Raw genomic sequence first — 12393 nt, 5'->3', positions numbered from 1 at the left:
CATCTCTCCTAATTTTGATACAAGCACTCAGATGTTAGTAAGGAGGACTTTGCAGGGTCAACAGGAGCAATTGTCCTACCTCAATCTCAGTGAGGTATAACTGGATTTTCCCTGTGGGCATCTGAACCCAGAGCCCATCCACGTTCAGTTTGATGTCATGACACTGACGTGCCAGCACATCGAGGTCACCATTGGATGGGTGGCAACCACCATGGAGGCCTTGGTCCAGTAGTTGGTGCTGGATATGAGCGCGGACCTGCACACCATCGCTGTAGCCATGAGTGGGATCCATCAGTGGCAAGGCGAGAGGGGGACGGGGCACTTTGACCTCCCTCCAGGAACTCTTCTCCTCAAGGAGTCAGGGAGGGGCCCTTGGACACACACAGGGAGGAGGAGCGTCAGCTGAACACCCCAGGGCAATCCACCCAGGACTTTCTTGGGTTGTCCAGCTGCTCCAAGTCCCCTCTGCCTGTAACCCCAGCAACTCCAACTGCCCTGGCTGAGCAGGGTGCACCTTCCCTTGAGCAGGAGACCCAAAGCATGCCAGGAAACTGCTAGAATGAAGATGTGGGGTCCTCAAATGGGATGAGAGTGAAGCTCCACTAAATCTGATGTGTGCCCATTATTATCAACAAACATTTTCCAGGCCACAGATGCCAAGGTAATGATGGACGGGAACTTGGGAAGCTCCATACCAAGGCTGGGTGATGAGTGATTGTCAATGATCAGATGACGGTGCTGCTGAAGCTCTCTCTGTGTTCACAAAGGTGACCTGACTCACGGGCTCACATACATTTACTGAGAGTGAAAGATCACTGCGTCCTTAAGAACCACCAAAACCAGATTATGCAAGTCTGTGTGAGATACCCTGGGAGCTCGCACAACTCTTACATCTTGAGTCACCCGCAGGTGCCACGGATCTTCGAGGGCCCTCAGCGCATTCAGGGTTGGTTCATCGGTGACAAAGGCTACCCCCAAAAGACATGGCTAATGACACCCGTTCAGTGGCCAAAGGGTGCTTCAGAGGAGGGGTGCAATGCGGCTCATTTAGTAACAGGCTCCTTTATTGATCAGGCCATTGGCATCTTGAAGATGCATTTAAGATGTCTGGAACAGTCAGCCAGATCAGATCAGCTGGACGTTGAGAGAGTGGAAGCCTTTTCTATTGATGAGTCCATGTGGCTGCTCCCAGGAAGCTCCTAAAGCCACATGTGTGCAGTCAATGGCACCCTGCACTGTTCTGGCAGCCTTCATCCAGGGACAACTGGACGTAATTGTGTGCCTTACTGAATAGGGCGTCAGTAACCACTCGGATGCATTTATGAGTGGAGGATCGTGATATTCCGCAGAGGTCCCCAGTAGAGCCCTGGAACAAGCCACTCACAAAAGAGTTGAATGCAGTGGTGACCTTTAGAGCCGCTGATAATGAATGGCCTCCTAGGCCCTGCGCCATCGGATCCTCCCAAATAATGGGGCAGATGTGAGCTACCAGATCCCTTGTCAAGCGAAGGCCTCTATGGCACTGTCTCTCGCTCACCTGCAAGCACGAGAGGCGTCCCTGGGTCGCGCTAAACCTCTCCACGGAATTGGTCTTTCCACCTCAGCTTCTGGGTTTTCATGGGGCCCCGCTGGCCCATGTTCCTCAGGGACAGGCTCTTCCCTTTGCCCTGCCTGATGGCGATGGGCCCTTCTTCTCCTCAATTCTATGAGGGCAATGAAAAAGGCAGCGTTGCCTGCTGCCTTCATTCTGCACTCCTCCTTGTCTCTGCGGGAAAATTGAACAGAGACACGGTTGAGCATAAAACCTTGCAATGATCACCTTCCATCTCCAAGCTGGGAAATCAATGTGAAGCCCTTGTGCTGCCCTGGTTTCAGGCATTCCATCCCCAGATCCTTCCTTGCAGCTGTTGCACAGCCTTAAGGATCAGTGGAAGCTGAACCACCCACCCCCACCCCCACCATCGCCCCCTCCGAAATGCCACAGGCATGACAGCGCTTTCAAAACGGGGGTTGGATCTGGATGAGTAAGGCCAGGCGTTACGAGCCCCAGGCTGCAGATGCCTCCCCGACGGTGACTGTGCCACCTGCAGCCCAATACCAAGACGTGCTAACCCCCAGTGCCGAGATATGCGCACGACTGACACAGGACGGACAGGCTTTCCCTCCCCTGGACTGGGACCAGGCCAAATGTGCCAGGCACAGCCTTGTAGCTTGTGCACACAGCCCCAGGACTGTGTCTGCTTTCTGGCTCTGGCTATATGGTGTGCACAGCCCCAGGGCTGCCTCAGACCTATGCACTCTCTTCCTTCTCACCACCCTTCTTCAATTAATAAATCTGGAGATGAAAACTGGCCTCAGCCTGACAACTATCGATGTCGTAAAGACCCAGCTAATGGATCACTGATGCCTCTTTAGGAAATCTGCCATCCTTACCTGGTCTGGTCTAAATGTGACTCAAGACTCACAGCAATGTAGTTGACTCTTAACTGCCCTCTGGCCTAGCAATTCACTTAGTTCAAGGGCAATTAGGGGTTGCTAGAGGTCCCATGAAAGGAAAAAGAAGGAAGATATAAGAATACTGCCATGTTTGATGGTCTTAGCCTTGCTACTGTCTATGGCTCAGTCATGGCTGCTCTGATATGGCAACTACAATCTCCTCCACTGAGGTAGGGACATGCTCCATCCAGTTAAATGCTGCTGCCTTTGGTTATGCATCCTACAAGACAGGGGGAAGTGTGTCAGTGAATATGGTTCAATGTGAATGGGTGATTTGGCTCTCATAGTTGAATAGTTGGTAGTGTGTGTGCGATGTGGGCGTGAGGCTTGCAGCAGTGCCAAACATGTGGGGGTGAGGTGAAGCGTATGAATGTTAGGTATGAGCCGTGATTGTTGGAGATTGTGGGTAGGTGAGTGATGGAGATGTGGTGCACTGAGCAGTGTGTAAGGGCAGTGATGCAGTTGGTGGGACATGGCATTTGAAGACCCATTCATTGACCTTGGCCATTTGTGTGAGGTCATTGGATTTCTTGTGACACTGCATCCAGGTCTTTGGGGGTAAACTCCTTGCTACCATGCCAACTTTCACACTGTCTTCACAAAGTGTGTCTGGTGGGTCCCTTGGCTCCCCTATGGATAGATAATCTTTCTCCTCTCCATCTGTGTACCAAAACCTCAGCATCGGAAAATCTTAGAGCCCACTCTCTCCCATGTTGTGCCATTCTTGTGTCTTTCCCAAATCAGAATCAATTGGAGAATTACATCCAGCCACAATGTTTCTCCCCTTTAAGAGGTACAGGTTCACTTTAAGCAGTGCAGGCTAGCTTTAATTGTGCTTTTTTACTCATGATTTTGCGCCCCCCCCAACCCCAGGATTAAGGGCGCAGCCACTCAGCTGCATGCTTAGAGCTGGTTGCAGGCTACAATCAATTGAATCAGTCGGCAACAACACGTTTGTGAGCTGTCTGCATCGGAAGCCACAGCCATGATTCTGGTTCCCATTTTTGGGACCTGTCCAGTTTTGCGGCCATTGTGTTATATTGTTCACACTATGTCGCACTATTAGAAACAGGACCCTGAGTGCCTAAGATGTTGAAATTATGCCATGCAAATATTGGCTCAAGAACTTTTAATGCGTTCTCATGAAATTTACTTTGGGCTAACATCTTCAATAAAAGGGTTAAAGTCACCAGGTTAAGATGTCCAGACAGAAGTTTTACCCACTCAGTGACTATCTTCATCAGTGAGGTGCCCTGGATGTATAAGCTTCGCCATCCAATTCCAACGCATCTTCTGCGGAGGATAATGAGCCATATGCTGAATGGGAAATTTCCATGAATTTGAGGAAGAAACAGAGGGCAAGGAAAGTTCTCCTCTGTTGCTAAAGGGTCTTATCTGACTTTCGATAAACTGTGGCTGCTCGGTAGTAAAAATCACGTTTAGCAGTCAATGAACCCGCATGTGGCAGATGCAACTAATAATTTGGAAAAGATTGACTTGCAAACACACATAAAGCAAAGTGATGTTTGTGGACCAAACCATCCAAGTCAGTTAACTGATGGTCACTGAAAAATTCATAGCAGCTTTGTGTGAGTTGCTGTTTTGAAGTAGAAAGAGAACGAGGGGTAGCTCCTAAAATGCAGCTTGATTTGTGACAGAGTGAGGAAGATTGTGAGCTGAAGTGGCTGCTGAAGACAAGCAAATCTTAAAAAGACACTACCTTCCTTCTCCCTGTTGAACAAATGAGGAGGCTACATAAAACATATGGTGTCTCTTCATTTTAATGCTAATATGGAAGTCTCTTTCTTTTTAAACTGTCTCACGTAAAAATGATTAAGTCATTACAGAAGTACCAAAACTCACCGCTGTTACTGACACACTGAACATCAAAAGTTGGGCAGTATCTGTCACAACAGCTTTCGAGGCATTTCTGTTAGCAAGCAGTGTAAAGAGGTATAGCAGTGGGGACAGCTTCAAGGCTGTCATCTTGTTAAGCTAACTGTCACTATTCCGACAGTTTAGTGAAGATCTTTATTAGACCCGTACTGCCAACTGAGTTGCCAATCAAACTGCATGGAGGAGGGAGGGAGGGAGGAACTCGTTATTTTAGGAATAGTCGCCTAATGCAATGATAGTCACTTTGGTTTCATTTTCTTTTCCCTATGCCATTTGTGACAACTCAGTATTTCAACAATCTTCCATGGTAACTGTCAAAACTGATAAGGGCTGCCTTTCATAATGGGGAGCTTTCTCTGCAGCGAGAACTGTAACAGCAGGACATCAGTAAAGTGAAGCATGAGAAAAGCCAATTGAAGCTCATTCATCCAATATGCTCACGTTTGCAATTCACCAGCCAACCGCATTTCACTTTTTTGTCTCTACTATCCCTCACCACATTACTTTGTCACTCTGAGTAAAGGATAATATCCATTCACATTCCCCTGAATGAAATTTAGCTTTTGAATGTATTTAAAGCATGGTTTGACACTCCAGTGCAGTGCTGTGCTGTCAGGTGTATTGTCCTTTAAGTGGTTCAGGTGGACGTTAAGGATCCTGAGGAACTACTGGAAGAAAAACAGGGATTTCTCACAGCATCGGCCAACATTCCTCCTCATCCAACACCACCACAAAAAAAAACACATTAGCCGCTCATTCGTCACATTAATGCTTTTGGAATTTTGCATTATACAAAATAGTTGCTGCATTTCCCCACATAATAATGTTCACTATACTTCAAAATAATTAACTTTTGGGAAACTAGAGATTTCTTGATATTTGCATGAAGGTGAAAGTTTGTTTTTGTTTCTGTGCTGTGCATTCTATGTTATTCTGTGTAATTATATAATAATGTACCTCACCAGCACTTCGACACCTAAACTGTTGCTAAATTATCTGACTGCCTCTCTGACAAGTAAAAGCAGAAATTTCCTCCAATTAAACAGCAGGACCCACTCGCCGACAAGTAAAATGACACAGGGTGACGTCAGGCAGAACTCCCGACGTCACCCCGCGTCATTTCAATTTTCAGGTCGGCGGGGGTGCAGCCGAATCAGCTGTGCGCCCGCCGGCCTGCCAACGGCCTATTGAGGCCATTTAAAAAGTAATTGAAATACTTAATGGACCTGCCCGTCCAACCTTAAGGTTGGCAGGCAGGCCGGGAGCCCTGGCGGGCTTCAGAAAAAGCATGAAAACTCATCCACGGGCAGGTTGAGGTTTCATGAGGGGTTTTAAAATTTTAATCAATGTCTGCTTTAAAGAGATGGACATGTCCCTACTCATGTGACAGTGTCACATGAGTGGGGACATGTCAGGGAAATGTTATTTTTGTCCCTTCACCATTTTTAAATTTGGCGTCGATCTCCCTGAGGCAGCGCCCTAGCCTCAGGGAGATGAGTGCACTCTTTCGCGCGCATGTGCACTCTTGGCTGAGGGAATTCCCCCCTACCTGCACAGGGAGCGCACAGCACTTCCTGGCAGACGTCATGCTGGGCGGGCCTTAATTGGCCCGCCCACGTTAAATGGCAGCACGCCCCCGATTGGGGACGCCGATCGGAGGCGTGCCTGCCCGCGCCCGCTCCTGCGCTTACCCCCCCCCCAACGTGTGAAAATTCTTCCCATTGTTTTCAGTTCCCACTCCAAACTCCATTCCCTGTTGACTGACTCCATCCCTCTCCCTGGCAATTGCCTGAGAATAAACCAGTCTGTTTGCAACTTCCATAAGATCGTCCAACTTCTTTCTTGTTTCAGCTCATCTGCTGCTGAAACCCTCATTTATGTCTTTCTTAGCTCTAGGTTTGACTATTCAAATGTACACCTGGCTTGTTTCCCACACTCTACCACCCATAAACTTGAGGTTTTCCAAAACTCTGCTGCCTGTGTCTTAACTTGCACCTGCGTTCTCTGATCTACCTTGGATCCTGGTCAAGCAATGTCTTGATTTTAAAAGTGTCATCCTTCTTTTCAAATCCTTCTCTTTCTCTCTGATCTCCTTCAGCTCCACAACTCTCCGAAATATCTGCATTCACCTAACTCTGGCTTCTTGAGAAACTCTGATCTTGATCACTCGAACACTGTTGGCCACGGCTTCCACTGCCTGCACCCCAAGCTTTTGAAATCTCTCCCTGAAACCTCTCCGCCTCTTTACCTCACCTTCCTCCTTTAAGATCCTTCTTAAAGCCTACCTCTTTGACCAAGCTCTTGGTCATCTGACCTAATATCTCCTTATGTGGCTCAGTGTCATATTTAGTTTTATATTTCTCCTTTTTAAGCACTTTGGGATGTTTTATTATGTAAATATCAGATTGTTGTACTTCACTGTACGTGAAGCTCTTTGATATAGGATGAAGCACATCACAACACTAAGCTTTTTTTTAAACCAGCACACCACACCCACCTCCCCCTCCCCAACCCCCCACAGCTCCATTGATATGCGCACCACTGTTCTGGAAGAGAAGGGTTCCAAGATTTTTTAAACAATATGCTGCGTTGCTAGGACATGAAATTGTCTTCTTCTCTTTTATCTCCATAACCTGGGTTTTATCTAAGCCAAAAGTTTTTCTTTTCTTTCTGCTAGATGAAAGAGGCCACAAGTGCAAGGAGCTCGTGGACTTCTTTGTCACTGAAATAGTCCTAACCAAAGTCACAATACCCAGCACATAACAGCCATTGCTGAGTGTATCATACAATACGGGTGTATAACAACCTCTGTACAGTCCATACAGCGTGTTGTGATATTTGTTATAATGCATTACCCTTTAATGGTTAAGTTTCCATGATGAATTAGAACATCTTGGGCCAGATTTTCCCTTTCAAGGCAGGAAGCAGGAATTGGGAAGTGGCAGTGATCCCAATTCGCAGTCCCACCTCCATCGCCAGTTTGCCAGGAGGGGGATTTTCATGGGGTCGGGGTTTTAATGACCCGACAGATGGGTCTGCCACCCGATTAGTGGTTGGGGGTGGGGGGTAGGAATGCAGGTGGGAAGCAGGCCACAATCTGGCCCGAATCAGCAGCTGTGCAGTCTTAAAGAAAATGAGAGGATCTTCACCTTCTTCAAAGTAACCAGGGCAAAATGGAAAGCTGGGACCTGGGATAGGGTAGGGAAAAGTTGGTGAGTAAAAATTTCCTTGCTGCACAGTAGTTTTTTTTTGTCCAAACTTGCAGTTTTTTCAATCAAACTGTTTCAGCACTGCCGCCCCTGTTCCCACCAGTATAGAGCTGGTCAGCTTCACAGAGCTCCTACCAGCCACTCGCCCCCATGAAAATCTTGGGAATTCAAGAAGCCATCTCTTAATGAGCTTCCTAACGACCTCAGCATGTCCAATTAACAATGTGGGTGCTTTCACTTTCCCGCCCAACCCCTTCTCTCCCCACTTCCCCAGGAAAGTCAGCAGAGTCAGGAACAGAGGCTGCAGTCCTGCACGCAGGCCGCTAGCACCATTCTTTTGCTTCCCTACGTCCATTTCGTCCCAGTTCTGGATGGGAAAATCTGGCCACTTTCGTCCTTAATTTTGCCTTCACTATACTGATGGCTTCCAAAGTAATTGAGATTCTGAAGTACTACAGTGAACACAATTTTTAAAAATTCATTCATGGGATGTGGGCATCGCTGACTAGGCCAGCATTTATTGCCCATCCATAATTGCCCTTGAGAAGGCGGTGGTGAACTGCCTTCTTGAACCACTACAGTCCCTGCGGTGCAGGTACACCCACAGTGCCGTTAGGGAGGGAGTTCCAGGATCTGGACCCAATAAAAGTATAACTGTCTCAACCTACAATTATTAAAACATCTGCTGAGATAATTACAAGAACAGGTGGAGTAAAATTCAATTTCCAGAGGGCAACTAAGAAATATATAGTGTAACCTGACCAAGCAATGATGAGCCTTGTATGATTACAGGTAAAACTAGGAAACACGTCAGGTAAAAGGTGTTCTCAAAATTCTCCTCCCCACACCAAGGTCACATTCTCAGCCAATGACTGAACTAAGGACAGCACTTCAATATACAGCACCACTGAATGATCGCCTGTGCCCACAATTGATCCAGTGCCCATCTTGTATGTTGAAACTTGAGAGCATTTAACTTGCTGAAATCATTCTAGCCAATTCTGTATCCATGGCTAAGATATTCCTGTAATTTTTGTTACTGTATTCTCTGATATGTCTGTGATTATCGCTGTGTAAGGTATCTTTCCTTAAGTGATACCTTTACATCTCTGACTGCAATGTGGATCAATGCACTACTACTCTCTGTGTTCCAAATCCCTTGAGTTCCTGAAATTCCACTAAAAAGAGAAAGCATTGTTTTTTAAAACCCTGATTTGATGTATCTTACGTGAGCACCATTTTGTCACTGCAGCAATATAGCAAAACATCTGCTGACTGCAAATGATCAAAGGCCACATACTGAAAATATTTTGATGAATTTTCTGTAGATTTTGTCCGACTGCCTCCTCCATTGGCACAAGGCTAAAGTGGTTAACTAGGAGCTAAGTTCTGTTTCTGTTTTCAATTTTAGTTTTGTTCAGTACTCATGCCTTTGCAAATAGGAAATCTCCATCTCGGCCTTCTCCAGAGGTCCCCGGCATCACAGATGCCAGTCTTCAGCCACTCCATGTGATACCAAGAAATGGCTGAAGGCTCTGAATACTGAAAAAGGCTATGGGCCCTGACAATACTCTGGCAATAGTACTGAAGACTTGTGCTCCAGGACTTGTTGCACCCCTAGCCAAGCTGTTCCAGTACAGCTACAACGCTGGCATCTACCCAGCTATGCGGAAAATTGCCCAGGGATGTCCGGCACACAAAAAGCAGGGCAAATCCAACCTGGCCAATTACCACCCCATCAGTCTACTCTCCATCAGCAGTAAAGTAATGGAAGGGGTCATTAACAGCGCTATCAAGCGGCACTTGCTTAGCAATAACCTATTCACTGACGCCCAGTTTGGGTTCCGCCAGGGCCACTCAGCACCTGACCTCATTACAGCCTTGGTTCAAACATGGACAAAAGAGCTGAACTCCCGAGGTGAGGTGAGAGTGACTGCCCTTGATATCAAGGCCACATTTGACTGAGCAAAATTGGAGTCAGTCCATAGGAATCAGGAGGAAAACTCTCCACTGGTTGGAGTCATACCAGGCACAAAGGAAGATAGTTGTGGTTGTTGGAGGTCAATCACCTCAACTCCAGGACATCACTGCAGAAGTTCCTTGGGGTAGTGTCCTCAGCCGAACCATCTTCAGCTGCTTCATCAATGACCTTCCTTCCATCATAAGGTCAGAAGTGGGGATGTTCACTGATGATTGCACAATGTTCAGCACCATTTGTGACTCCTCATATATTGGAGCAGGCTATGTTCAAATGGAGCAAGGCCTGGACAATATCCAGGCTTGGGCTGACAAGTGGCAAATAACATTTGCGCCACACAAGTGCCAGGCAATGACCATCTCCAACAAGAGATAATCCAATGGCATTCAATGGCATTACCATCACTGAATCCCCCACTATCAACAACCTCGGGGTTACCATTGACCAGAAACTGAGCTGGACTAGCCATATAAATACTGTGGCTATAAGAGTAGGTCAGAGGCTGGGAGTCGTACAATGAGTAACTCATCTCCTGACTTCCCAAAGTCTGTCCACCGCCTACAAGGCACAAGTTAGGAGTGTGATGGAATACTCCCCACTTGCCTGGATGAGTGCAGCTCCCACAACACTCATGAATTTTGGCACCATCCAGGACAAAGGAGCCTACTTGATTGGCCCACATCCACAAACATTCACTTTCTCTAACACTGACACACAGTAGCAGCAGTGTGTACCATCTACAGGATGCACTGCAGGAATTCACCAAGGCTCCTTAGACAGCATCTTCCAAACCCACGACAACTACTACCTGGAGAACAAGGGCAGTAGGTAGATGTGAACACCACCACCTGGAAGTCCCTCTCCAAGTCACTCACTATCCTGACTTGGAAATGTATCAGTGTTCCTTCACTGTCGCTGGGTCAAAAACGTGGAACTCCCTTTCTCACAGCATTTTGGATGTAACTAGGCCACATGGATTGTAGTGGTTCAAGAAGGCGGCTCACCACCATCTTCTCAAGGGAAAATAGAGATGGGCAATTAATGCTGGCCTAGCCATTGAAGCTCACATCCTGTGAATGAATGAAAAAAAGGCTATTCGGCTGCTCAAGCCTGTTTCGAGATTCAGTTAGATCATGGCTGCTTTGTACCTCAACTCCATTTACCCACTTTAATCCATATCTCTTGATACTCTTCCTCCTCCTTTAGGTACCATGCCCTAAGAGGCCGTTGGCAACAATGGACTTCCATTGGACTGTCCATGATTATACTTGGCAAAATATTACAGTGGTTTGCCATTGCCTTCTGTGGTATGGCTGAGCAGGAAACTCTCCTGCTCTTTACTTCCTGCCATCAGGCATATTGGAAGGATTTACAGACTGGCAATCAACCTGTTTGGTCAGGTTGTGAACACACCTTCTACGGCCATCAAGTCCTGATGCGGGGTTTGAAACACAAGATCTCCCTTTGATACCCTTACCCAAAGAAAATCTCGTGATCTCAGCCTTAAAAGCTCCAATTGTTCCAGCAGCCACTGCTTCATGACAGAGACAACTACAGGTACACAAAGGGTTATTGCATATGAAAATAGGAGACATATATATGTCTTGCATGTTGCAGACAGTTTTTATTTAGGTGCGTCACAGTGACTGATAAAGGAATCACTGGAGGCTGTTTGTTAAAGTTAAGTTTTATCTTTTTTAACTTACCTTATTCTGGAATCGGGAGAAGCACTCCTGTTCCTCCAGGCTTCGCATTAAATCCATTCCCCATTGCTGTTCACCCTCTCCTAATTGCCTCCCCCTCTCAGACTCTGCTGAGGACTTTGGTTTCTGTCCAAGCGGGCCAAAATCACTGCCAACTGCCCCCCATTCCCCCATGCTCTCTCTGGGGCAACAACCGACTCCAGCTGCTTACTCGTAGAGAGCAATTAAAGCCGGCAGAACAATCTGTCATGATCCTGATGCTGGTCTCATCTGGCATGTGTGTAGCCCAGGATTGTGGCCCGATTCTGGCAGAATTCAATTTCTAGTCCTGGATCACTGGTGCCCGTGTAGATATTGGCCAACATTGCTCAAGCACATTCCTGGGGAAGGGGAAGATGTACTCTAAACACAACGACTGAGTATTTCCTCAGCGCTTCTCTTATTCTGCTGCCAACATCTTGGCCCCTGATATTGACAGGGATGGATTTTTCGAGTGGGAAATGCAGGAGAATTGTGCTCAGGAAACCCTGGAGACTGGGTTTCGCCATATGCTGTAAATTCCTGACTGCAAGCTGGGAGCACAGAGCACAGAGTGGGCCACACCCTCATGCAACCAGCCTGCAGCAGCTGGTGGGTGAGTTGGGTGGGCAAATCCGATCCCAGAGTGGGATTCAATCCCTGATCCCAGGGAGTAATCCGGGGGTCCCATCCCCGACACTTTGGAAGGGGAGGTGGGGTTCTGATGGGTGGTGTGGGGTGTGAAGCCAGAGAAGCAGGTAAGCTTTGATGGGATGGGTGGGGAGGGTGGGAGAGGATGGGCAGAAGGGAATGCTCTGCTCCTGCTGGCCCACAAGCAGTGCTGTAAGGGCACTTATCCTTTCCCCAATGCTGTTCTTGCCTCCGTTTGGCTGCCAGGTTTCCTGAGACTTGTGAAACCGGCTAGCCAGGGTTAAACCTGTAGACAGATTAAATCTGATGCCCCCAGCTTCATTAAAACATTTAAATTGCAAACCTGCCTCCTGGAAGCAGGTTAGAAAAGGAAAAAAATAGACTTGCATTGATATTGTGCCTCTCATGACCACAGGACATCCTAAAGGCTCAGTGAGGTGCT

General features: G+C 47.3%; 1 protein-coding gene across 1 annotated transcript in view; it reads right to left on the bottom strand.

The window, feature by feature from the left end:
- ctnna2 (catenin (cadherin-associated protein), alpha 2) overlaps positions 1 to 12393 on the bottom strand; it is a 1502658-nt gene that overhangs the window by 180416 nt on the left and 1309849 nt on the right. The window lies entirely within an intron of this gene.

Source organism: Cetorhinus maximus, chromosome 1 (genome assembly GCF_964194155.1).
Source record: "Cetorhinus maximus chromosome 1, sCetMax3.hap1.1, whole genome shotgun sequence".
Lineage (NCBI taxonomy): Eukaryota > Metazoa > Chordata > Chondrichthyes > Lamniformes > Cetorhinidae > Cetorhinus > Cetorhinus maximus.
This window is presented reverse-complemented; position numbering and strand designations above follow the sequence as displayed.